This window comes from Bos javanicus, chromosome 2 (genome assembly GCF_032452875.1).
Source record: "Bos javanicus breed banteng chromosome 2, ARS-OSU_banteng_1.0, whole genome shotgun sequence".
NCBI lineage: Eukaryota > Metazoa > Chordata > Mammalia > Artiodactyla > Bovidae > Bos > Bos javanicus.
Window position 1 is genome coordinate 44,256,047 of NC_083869.1, and position 10,953 is coordinate 44,266,999.

Below are 10,953 nucleotides of genomic sequence, written 5' to 3' on the forward strand. Positions count from 1 at the left end.
AAAAAAAAAAAGCTCCTCAGGTGATTCTGGTTTTTGCCATTGTTGAGAGCCATTACCTCAGATGCCATATTCATAAGACTTTCCAAAAATGACTGTTGACAAGAATCTCACTGTGTGACTGTGTGTGTGTGCTCAGTCATGTATGACTCTTTGCTACCGCATGGACTGTAGTCCACCAGGCTCCTCTGTCCATGGAATTTTCCAGTCAAGAATACTGGAGCGGGTTGCCATTTCCTTCTCCAGGGAATCTTCCTGACCCAGGGATTGAACCCACATCTCCTGCATCGGCAGGTGGATTCTTTACCACTGAGCTACATGGGAAGCTGAGAACATTACAGTCTCTGTTATTTGGATATAGAAATTCCTCATTCAGAGACAGTAAATTTGCCATGCTTATGAAAAAGTGCAATATTATATATATATGTTCATATATGTTTATTAGTAAAAAGTACAAATTAAAGCAGCAGTGAAATGCCACTTTTTGTGAATCAAGTTAACAGATTAAAAAAATTAGATAATTAGGTCTCCCATTGTCCTTTTGCTGAAAAGGGTTGAGAACTAGGACTTCATATCAAACTATTAATAGTAATATGTAAATTGGTAGACTCTTTCTGTACAGCATTTGGGAATGTGAGGCTTAAAATGTTCATTCACTTTGACCCAAGAATATCTGTTATCTAGCCAAAGAAAATAATCTGAATTACAGACTAATATAATTCCAACATTATTTGTAAGAGCAAAACAGTGAGAACTGCCTAGTATATTCATTTGATGCAATATTATGTAATTGTAATAGATTATGTTTTTGAGGTTTTAGTAATTTGAGGAAATTCTTGTGCTTTTATAGTTAAGAGAACACAAAAGTTTACATATAATATGTTCTAAATGTGAAACAAAATACACACAGAGAATGATACCAAAATATTAGGAGCACGTTTCATAGTAAAACTCCAGATTTTTATTCTTATCTTTATAATTTTCTGAATTTTGCAAGTTTTCTACCATACCCCTTAAAAAATATTTTACTTTTATAGTCAGAAAAATAAATATTCTGATCGGAAAATGTCTAGAAAACAAAAATTTTGTGGAAGAATTGGCAGTGGAAAGTCTCATAAGGTAGAGAGTTGATTTGCAAAGGGAAGATTTGTAGAAATTTTCAGTAGACTAGAAAAATGCTTTAGTTAGTTTCAAGCAGAAGAAACAGCAGGGAGCTAGGTCATAAGTATATGTTTTGAGGAAAGTGTAATGAGTGAATGAAGTAAGGATAAAGTGAGAAAAGATGTTATGAAGTAGGGATGGTAGTAGATGAGTAGATGGAGAACAAACACAATGAAAAATATATTTTATTCTCTTCTTTAGTGGTCTCAGAGTTGTGTGGGTTAGGATACTTTCCCATGATTTCTAATCCTTCAGCTCTCTCTGATTATTTTATGTCCATTCAGTCTGTGGTTAAATGAAGTAAACATAACCAACAAGAGCTGAATGTGAAAGGAAATGAAAGACTCTACTGGTGTGCTGCAGTCCATGGGGTCGCAAAAAGTCGGATGTGACTTAATGACTGAACAACAGCAACAACTGGCTATGCGGTCAGCTTGGTCAGTCCGTTCCTCACTGGACCTTTTCGTCTTCTTCTTCTTCTTAGTAACTGAAGCTTGATTGAAGACAGGATAATGATTTCTGAAGTTACTGTTTTGGTTCATATCTTACTTTTCTAGTAGGTATCTTTATCAGAAGTGAAACTGTATTAGTTGAGGTCCACAGGCCATCTTCCTGACATTGTCTTTTAGTTCAGTTCTTCAACAGAAAGCTTTAAAGGTACCTGACAGGGAAAAACTCTTAGTTTTTTCATTAAGTTAGGTAAATCTGAACATTTACTAATAATATTCTTTTTCTAATGTCAGCTAGTAGTTCTCTGAGATTCATAACAATGTATTTATGAATCCCCTCTTGTTTTCTGGAATGAACTATTAGTATCTACAGTATTTCTTTCACTACAAGTCAATATATCCAAATTATGTTAAAATGTTTGATTCATGTCTGAAGGAAAGTTACACGGCTCAAAATAGCCTGGAGTTAAACTCCCTTCCAGGTCCTCCCCACCATTCTATGCAAAACAAAGAACTCTCTCACCGAAAGAAAAAAAAAGGACATTAAGACTGATTTGCCCAGCTCCCAACCGGTCCAGCCTCTCCCCCAGCCGTTTGAAAGACAACTACTCCGAACAACCTTGGAGAAGAACAGGCCCCCTTAAGACAGTAGAGTTCCATATATATGCCTATATATACATACTCTTTTCTTGGGTTAGTGCAGCAGCTCGCTAATCTGACTGCTGCTCCTTCTCGCCTCATTAAAGGTGGTCTGTTCCTGTAAAGTGCTGATCTTGTTCTTTTTCTGAACTTGCCTTCTCTAACTCCGTACCCCACAATGTCCATGTGATCCAGAGGTTTAAATAGTTAGAGGAGCCCAAGTAACCTCTGGAGCATGATGATTTGACATTACTTTCAGATTAACCAGTTCTTTATGTATTATTTTGTAGTTTTTGGATATTTAATTTGATGACTGAAAGAGTAACTTAGAGAGACTATGAAAAATAATTTGTTTTCATTTTAAACTACTGTTTTTGAAAATTGTTGATATTATTGTCATTCCCAGTTTAAAAGAAAATAGATTTCTAAGGTATCCAAGGCTGCTGCTGCTGCTGCTGCTAAGTCGCTTCAGTCGTGTCCGACTCTGTGTGACCCCATAGACGGCAGCCCACCAGGCTCCCCCATCCCTGGGATTCTCCAGGCAAGAACACTGGAGTGGGTTGCCATTTCCTTCTCCAATGCATGAAAGTGAAAATGAAAGTGAAGTCACTCAGTCGTGCCCGACTCTTAGCGACACCATGGACTGCAGCCTACCAGGCTCCTCCATCCATGGGATTTTCCAGGCAAGAGTACTGGAGTGGGTTGCCATTGCCTTCTCCAAGGTATCCAAAGCTAGAGGGTCATTTAATATTTATAGTTTACCCACCCTCACAAAGTCAGAAATGCAGTAAGGTGGGGTGCTGTAAAATACATAATACCTAAATATTTAGTTGAATATTGTTGTTTTTAATTTTCAGTCTATCAGTCTTAAACAGTTGTGAAATCACTTTCTGTTATTAAGAAAAATGCGTTGCCAAACAATTTGCAAAGCCATGTGTGTGACCAGCCTATATGCTTGTTTATTTATGTTTTTGGATTTATGAAACATGCCTACAGATATAATGGATTATTGATAATTTTTCCACATTCTCCTCTGTTTTCTATCAATACAAATGTATACTGTTTTTATTATTTGTCCCCAAATTTATACTATTTTCTATGGTGGTGATTATAATTTTCCTTGAATATTTAATGCAAGAGTCACTTCTGAGAATTGGAATTTAGATCAAGTAACTCAGTTTGTTTCCATTTGTGCCTCTTGGGGAAAGGTTTTGGACTTAGTGCTCTAACTAATTTTCCATCCAGGACTGCAAAGGAAATGACCAAACAGATTAGGAACTAAGAGAAATTATATTGAAAATCTCCATGAGGCAATCCTTACGGACTTCGCCAAAAGTGTGGTGAATATTTTTCTCTTTGTCTGCTTCAATTTAAAAACTCAACTGAGTTGAAGATTTTAGCCTTGATAAAGTAGTATAAAATTGGCGATTTATATGTGTTTTTAGCTTATCAACATTTTGTTTTTGTTCCTAATTTTAAAATAAACAGACTTACTGTGGCTAAATATTTACATAACAGTGTCTATGTTTAATGGCAATGGAGGGGGTGGAGAGGGGGTTTGCTTGGACCAACCAGCATCTTGGTTTGGCCAACATTTTATGAAAGAAGAATTAGAAGATATGCCACAACCTAGTGTCTACCTTATGGACATTTTTTTTTTTTTTAGATTGCCTCGTTCTTGCTTTAATAATCTCTATATTTTAGTTACTTTCATACAGCTGTTTTAGTTAATAGAATAGATGTAAGCACCTTTCTCTTTCACCCAGCAGGGCAGGAGAGCAGTCCAGGACAACAGAGTAGCCCTCTTCACAGGTCATTTACTGACTTAAATTTCTTTAGCCTAATAACTCTTCTTTGTCTCTCTGTCTGGTGGAAATTAGATCATCAGTGCCTCATCCAAAGAAATGGGGAAGAGAGTATATGTTGGGCAAGCAGTATCCTTTCAAGGATGTGAGATATAAATTGGACACACACCTTCACTCACACTCTGTTGGCAAGAACAGGGTCATATCTAGCTGCAAAGGAGGCTGTAAAACGTAGTGTGTAGTTGGAGAGTCATATGCCTTGCTAAAATTGGGGGTAAAATTGGGTTTATTGCTAAAAGGAAGAAATGGAGAATGCAATCTAGGGCTGTTGCTCATCTCAGCCACATAAAATACTAGAGAAGTCAAAGCCTAGCAGTGTGCACCAAAACTGTCCTCCTCCCTTCCTGCTCAGTGGGATGCAGAAACTAAGTACTGTCACCCTGAGACTTAAGATCAGTCCATTGCCTGAGACAGTCCTACTCAGGCCTAGCAGCTCTAGGTCTAGCTTCAGGTGGGACCTAGAATGAGGGTTGCTGCTCTGAGTGCCATACTTTGGAGTTAGTCAGATTTTCCCACTTCCCTGTAGAAAGTCTAGGATGCTTGGTGTCTAAGGCACCATGAGATATGGGTAGAACTTGAGACACAAGGTCCACTCAGGACTATATTCTGTTGTGGGGGTCACCTGGATCATACCAGTTTATTCAGCTTTTCCCAGTGTAGTTATTGAACTTCTCTTTTCCAGTTATTGTGATAGGCACTGGCTTAGAGAGGGGTATGTGAAGATGAATAACACATAGTTCCTGCCTTAGAGGGGTATACAGTCTGGCGCTCTTTTCCATAAGGAAATAAGGGAAATAGGAGTTTCTCTATAAAAATATGTTCTAGAGTGTTTGGGAAACACCCTAGGACCCCAATGCTACCATCCTCTCGTTATTCACCAGTATCCTTTCTGCCCATGTGTGTGCATGCTAAGTCACTTTAGTCATGTCCAACTCTTTGTGACTCTGTGGACTATAGCCTGCCAGGCTTCTCTGTCCAAGGGATTCTCCAGTCAAGAACACTGGAGTGGGTTGCCATGCCCTGCTCCAGGGGATCTTCCTGACCCAGGGATTGAACCCAAGTCTCCTGCATTGTAGGCGGGTTCTTAACCACTGAGCCACCTGGGAAGCCCCTTTCTGCCCATAGATTCCACCTAAGGAAAGCCTCTGCCATTGACCCAAGTCCAGCTCACACCTGAGTTCCTCACTCCTTTCTACATTGTGGTTTGTTTTCTAAATCTACAGCAGTCCTAAAATTGACCTCACAGGTTCCTGGCTCATTCCCTTCTCTGTTGAGTCCCTCTAAGATCTCAAACGTCTGCTAAATTAGACAGCATGGATTATGATGAAGGCAGTGTCATCAGGGCTCAGAATGTGGGTCTTCTTTTCATGATTGTAATTCACTTTCTGCATCCAGTATTTGTTGAGGCTCTTCTATGAAATAAAGCATTTGGGGTACAAAGCTGAGTAAGTCCTGGTTCTTGCTCGAGTTGTTCATTGTGTAGTAGAAGAAACAGGTCTGCTGGGTGAATTGTACACTATTCTGTGGTAGGCCCATTAGTAGAAGTCTAGGAGAATAGAGGGCTAGGGGAAGTATAGAAGGAGTGTGTGATTGTCTGCGGGAGCTGCGGAACATCTTGGTGACATTTACATTGGACCTTCAAGAAAATGAATTCACTACTTAGAAATAAGTTGAGGATGAAATCTTCCCAGACGGAGGGACTATCATGTGCAGAGTTGTGAAGTGTGAAATATCATGGGACCTTCTCTCCATCAGCCCCCCACCCCCCAGTTTTTTTTTTTTATCAACACATTATATAAATTGTTTTCTTTGCAATAAGGGCATTGTTAAAATAACACCTCTGTGTCATTAATTCATAAGAATCTGAAGCTGAACTGAACCACTGTCTCCCAGTCAGAGTCTGAAGACTGTTGAGGACCCTCTAGGGATGTTCATGTTCTGGGTTTTCTTAGTGCTAAAAAATATCCACATTTTATCTTGTGAGCTTTTTGTTGTTGTTGATGTTAGTTACTGCAGTGTTTTGGCAGCCAAAGTGCAGAAGTAGCCAAGAGTCCAGGGCCATGGTGAATTATTCACTACTTAAAGCTGTGTGTGTGTGCTCGACAATGGGCATATAACTGATGAGAAGCTACCTGATTCCTTTTTCCACGGAACTCACATTCTGGAGACAGACAGGAATTCATCAGCCTCGCTAAATGCATGTTCATGGGATTTGTGGGGGTGGGGAGGAGATGTAGGGTTTTAGGCAAAGTGCTTGGGCTAGACAGAGCCCAGAGGTGGGAGGGGGTGTGATGTGTCCAAGAAGGGGAGGCTGGCTGTAGAGGGAGAAAGGAGTCAGAGGTGCAAAATCAGGGATGTGAAGAAAGAAACGCTGAGGCCCTGCTAGATCATGTTAAAGATTGAGACTTCATCCTAAGGGCAACAGGAAACCTTAAAAGGTTTCAAATAGGAGCCGACATGATCTGGTTTCTGTTTGGAGGAGATATTAGGTACTCAGTAAGAATTCATGGATGTTTATTGGATGACCGAATGGATCTGAAAAAAAAATAAAGATGTTATCAAATCAAAGAGAAGTGCCCCCCACCCCTCACCAGAGGGAAAAACCTGAATTTCTACCTAAAAGCAGTAACAAAATGAAAATAACATTTCATAAATTTTAAACTTAAAAAAAGTAAACTGTTTACTCTTTATAGCAAATTAGGAATTATTTGGAAATGGTTTGCCCATGGCCCTGTAGTAAGTTGGTGACTGATTCATTAGGCCCCGGTCCCTGAGTGAAACTGATCCTTCCCTTCTGCATTTCCTGCTTCTTTGCAGATAAAGGGATCAGATTCCTTTCCAGCTCTCATCAGAGCTTCTCCAAATGTGAGAGCTCTGATTGCAGCCATCTCCTTGGTTTGCTTCGTCTTAAAGAGTTCCAGGCAGCTCCCAGGAGGTGCAGTCACATCTTGCTCATCTTTGAGTTCCCAGTCTCTAAAGTAGTCCAGAGCAGTCAGCAATTGAGTCTAATGATTAAATTAGCACCGATCGTATGAGTTGAACGATGTGTAGGAGGCCGGCTGGCCTAGTCTCCTCAGCCCAGTTTGGCAGAAGCATGGAAAATAAAGTTGTGTAACGTTAACAGAAATTGTGGCTGTGTGGAGTGTTTTTGCCAAGAGATTGGCATTTTTTTTTTAAAAGAAAATTTCAGAAAGCGAGAGATTTCTGAGTAATACGTCAATCGTGGGGAGGGATCTGTCATTCTGGCAAGTGAATAGTCCATGGGAATTTTTTTTTTTTTTTACCATACCTACACTCACTTTTGTTAACTATGAAGTATTATTTTTTCCTGGAGCCATCAAGAGTGGCAGGAAGGAGGAAAACGTGTCCATAGATTCAGTCTTCCTTCGAGTGTCTCTCGGGTTTTCTGTCTATGCCTTTTTATCCGTCTCGCTCTGTTTCTCTTTCTTGCTCTCCTCTTGCGTTCCTTGGTAAGAACCAGTCATGGCACGTGTTATAGGATTTTTACCAGTGTCCTTTCTTAGCTGTGATAGTGACAGGCTGGGGCAACCAAAGAGTGGCTGGTGGGGGTGAGGGAGGTCAGAATTCGAGTTTGGCGAGAGGCCAGGCCGTTGGGAAGGTCACCATGCAGTGCTGGGCATCCTGGGGCCCGCAGGAGAGATGCAGAGCTTGGTGGGGGTGGCTGAAGGGTAGAGTTGTGCTCAGGCCGAAGTGGCCTGGGAGTCCCTGCCAGCTTCAGCATACGGAGCAGCCAGGCTGGCCAGATGAAGCAGGTAGGCAGCCTGGGAGGAGGCTGGCAGGAAGGTAAGCAGGGCAACAGGAAGCAGGATGCTGGTCTCGGCTCTGCTAGCTGGGGCCAGAGACCCGGCTGGGGCTTGAGAGGACCAGGTGGGCATTAGGGGCAGGGCGAGGAATCCCCCAGAGACAAAGGGCACCGGGGGCTTCAGAACCCAGAGATGAGAAGCAGCAGCTGAGGCTTGTGTGGCACTGCGTTTAGTACCAGACATCATTCTGAGCACTTTTTTATATCAAGGCTTTTCATCTTACATGATAATCTTGGGATAATCCTCATTTTACAAATGAGGAGATGGATGGACACACAGAAAGACAGAATAGCTCACTGAGTGTTATCCAGCTGAGAAGAGGCACCTCAGGGATATATGAGCAGCCTGGCTCCAGAGTCACTGCTCTGAACCAGCCTGTTCTGGAGAGTCCCTGTGATACCATTGCTGGGAGTACCATTCACACAAATTGCAGTGTGTGGGGCCCTTGCAGCTGGGCGATGTGGGTGGCCCTGATTCCGTACTACCTTTAAAAAAAAAAAGATTTTCCCCTCTGCCTTCTGATATGCCAGGCACTTTCTGTGTACTTTTCATATATTAACTCATTAGGTCCAGAACTCTCGTTATCTCCCTGTTACAGATGAGGCCCACAGAGACTTAAGGACGTGCCTGCCTAGGTAGTAAGGTCTAAATTCAGACTCAGTCGACCACTGAGAGGGGAATCGATTGTAGCATTTTGTTTTCAGTTTTTTGTCTACCCTGCCAGTGGCAGATATCTGAAGCATGTCAGGGAGGGAACAGGGGTTACAAATATTAATGCTCAAAATGCCATACGAGTTTCTAGAGGGGAACAAGTGTATCTGTACTTGCAGAGCAGAAGAGGGAGAAAATCATCTAGTACACTATGCCCACTTAGTAAAACTTAAAAACAAAGAGCAAAATAATCCCCGAGGCTGAATTGGCAGGCCTTGGACTCCTTTCCTAGCCAGAGAGCCAGTGAGAGTTTAAACACTCTTCCTTTGTTTCGTCCCTGACCTCTCAGAGTCCTGCTGCAGAACACATACATGGGCTTACAAAAGTTAAAGTCTGGAGAAATGTGGGGGAAAATTGGATAGCAGAATTCCCTTTAGTTTCCAAATCTGTATCCATTCCCTTGGTCACAGCTATGTAAAACTCAAACTAATCAGCTGGTTCTGGGCTTTTCTCTTCTTCCTCCCCTCCCTTTCCAAACAAATGGAAAAGAGAAATGCTTGTCCTTTGTATTCCACCATGAATTCCATGGGTGTGCTGTACCCCCAAAGCCCAGTCCAGGTAAGTAAAAGCAACTCCGTGTTTCAAAGTTTGAAGCCAACAAAAACTAACTGAATGTTGCCTCGAGCTGAGAAGAGAGCTCCCTGATTTGTTGAGGACCATATCATTCCCTCCACTGAGCTCAGCTGAGACATTTGTCTAATTGCAAGAACAACCTCTCATCAAGAATCATGTGGCATATAGAAAATAGAATCACACAGGCAATGCCTTTTCATAAGGTCTTAACTGAACTGTTGATCATAGTGAGAGATGACTTGAAAGGAAACAGTCAGCAGAGCAACCTGAAAATGGGAGGATGCCTCTGGGGGCTGTGTGGTTTGGAGACTACTCAGGGATGAGAGATGGTGGGTTATGGGGAAACACCAACGCAAGGTGAGCCATGAGCTTTTCAGACTGGTCCTCACTGCAGCCTGAGACCGGAATAGTAGACCTGGGGGAAGTTGGTTTCTTCTTCATCCTCTCAACCAATCACCTAACTGGCATGCATGCTAAGTCGCTTCAGTCGTATCTGACTCTTTGCAACCCTATGGAGTGTAGATGGCCAGGCTCTTCTGTCCATGGGATTCTCCAGACAAGAATACTGGAGTGGGTTGCCATGCCCTCCTCCAGGGGATCTTCCCCAGCCAGGGATTGAACCCACCTCTCTTATGTCTCCTGCATTGGCAGGCAGGTTCTTTACCACTAGCGCCACCTGGGAAGCCCCAGTTGCTTAACTGGAGAACTCTTCAAATCAAAACTAAGAGGATGCCAATCCCTTATTTGGTGTTCAACATTTCTTGCTGTGGTGAAATATGACACCCTTAAATTGGACACTCAGAACTTAGATCTCACAGGATCTCAAGGCCCTTTCACCAAAAGCTGGGGGCTTTTGAGATGATCTGAAACAGGACGGAAAGCTCCCAGGGACCTCTCGCTACTGTCAGCCAGCTCTCAGTTCAGAGAATCGTGGGATAGAAACGGTCAATTCCAAGAATCTTTTGGGAGTTTCAAGTTCATTTTCTAGGAACTCAGAATTCCTTTGGGAAAGTCCAGGCTGAGTGTCTCACTGGCTGAACTCTGGCATCAGCCTGAACAGTGGGTTGAAGCCTTGAGGTGACTTGTACATGCAGTGCTTAATTCTGCGTGGGAAGCTGCTTCAGTTGTGTTTGACCCTTTGTGAACGTGTAGCCCTCCAGCCAGGCTTCTCTGTTCATGGGGTTCTCCAGGCAAGAATACTAGAGCAGGTTGCCATGGGATCTTCCTGACCCTGGGGTCAAACCTTGTTTCTGGCATCTGACTGCGTTGATAGGTGGGTTCTTGACCACTAGCCCTGCCTGGGAAGCCCGCAGTGCTTATGCTGTGGAGACCTGGAGATCCAAACGCTAGGGGTAGACTCCCCAGTCTATTCATTGATTTTCAGTTGTCAGCTTGTGGGTGACCAAATGACTTGTAATTAGATACTTTTTAGAATGAAAGGAGAGGGAAAAATAGGGGTTTTCCCATCAAAGTGACCTTCTTTTATTTTACCAAATTCCTCCTGGGATACACCCACTCCTCCTCACTCCTTATCTTGAAAACCCTCTCAAGAAGGAAATGGGGATGGAACACTTAAATATAGAAAATTATGGCTTTGAATACAGCCATAAAAGTTAAAACCTTTCTGGGTATTAAAATGAGGGCTGGATTAGGGGACATCTGGGGTTCTCCCACCTCTGACAAATTGTTCAGCATTTTTCTATCACCCTGGGAAACAGGCAGAGCCAGTGTTAC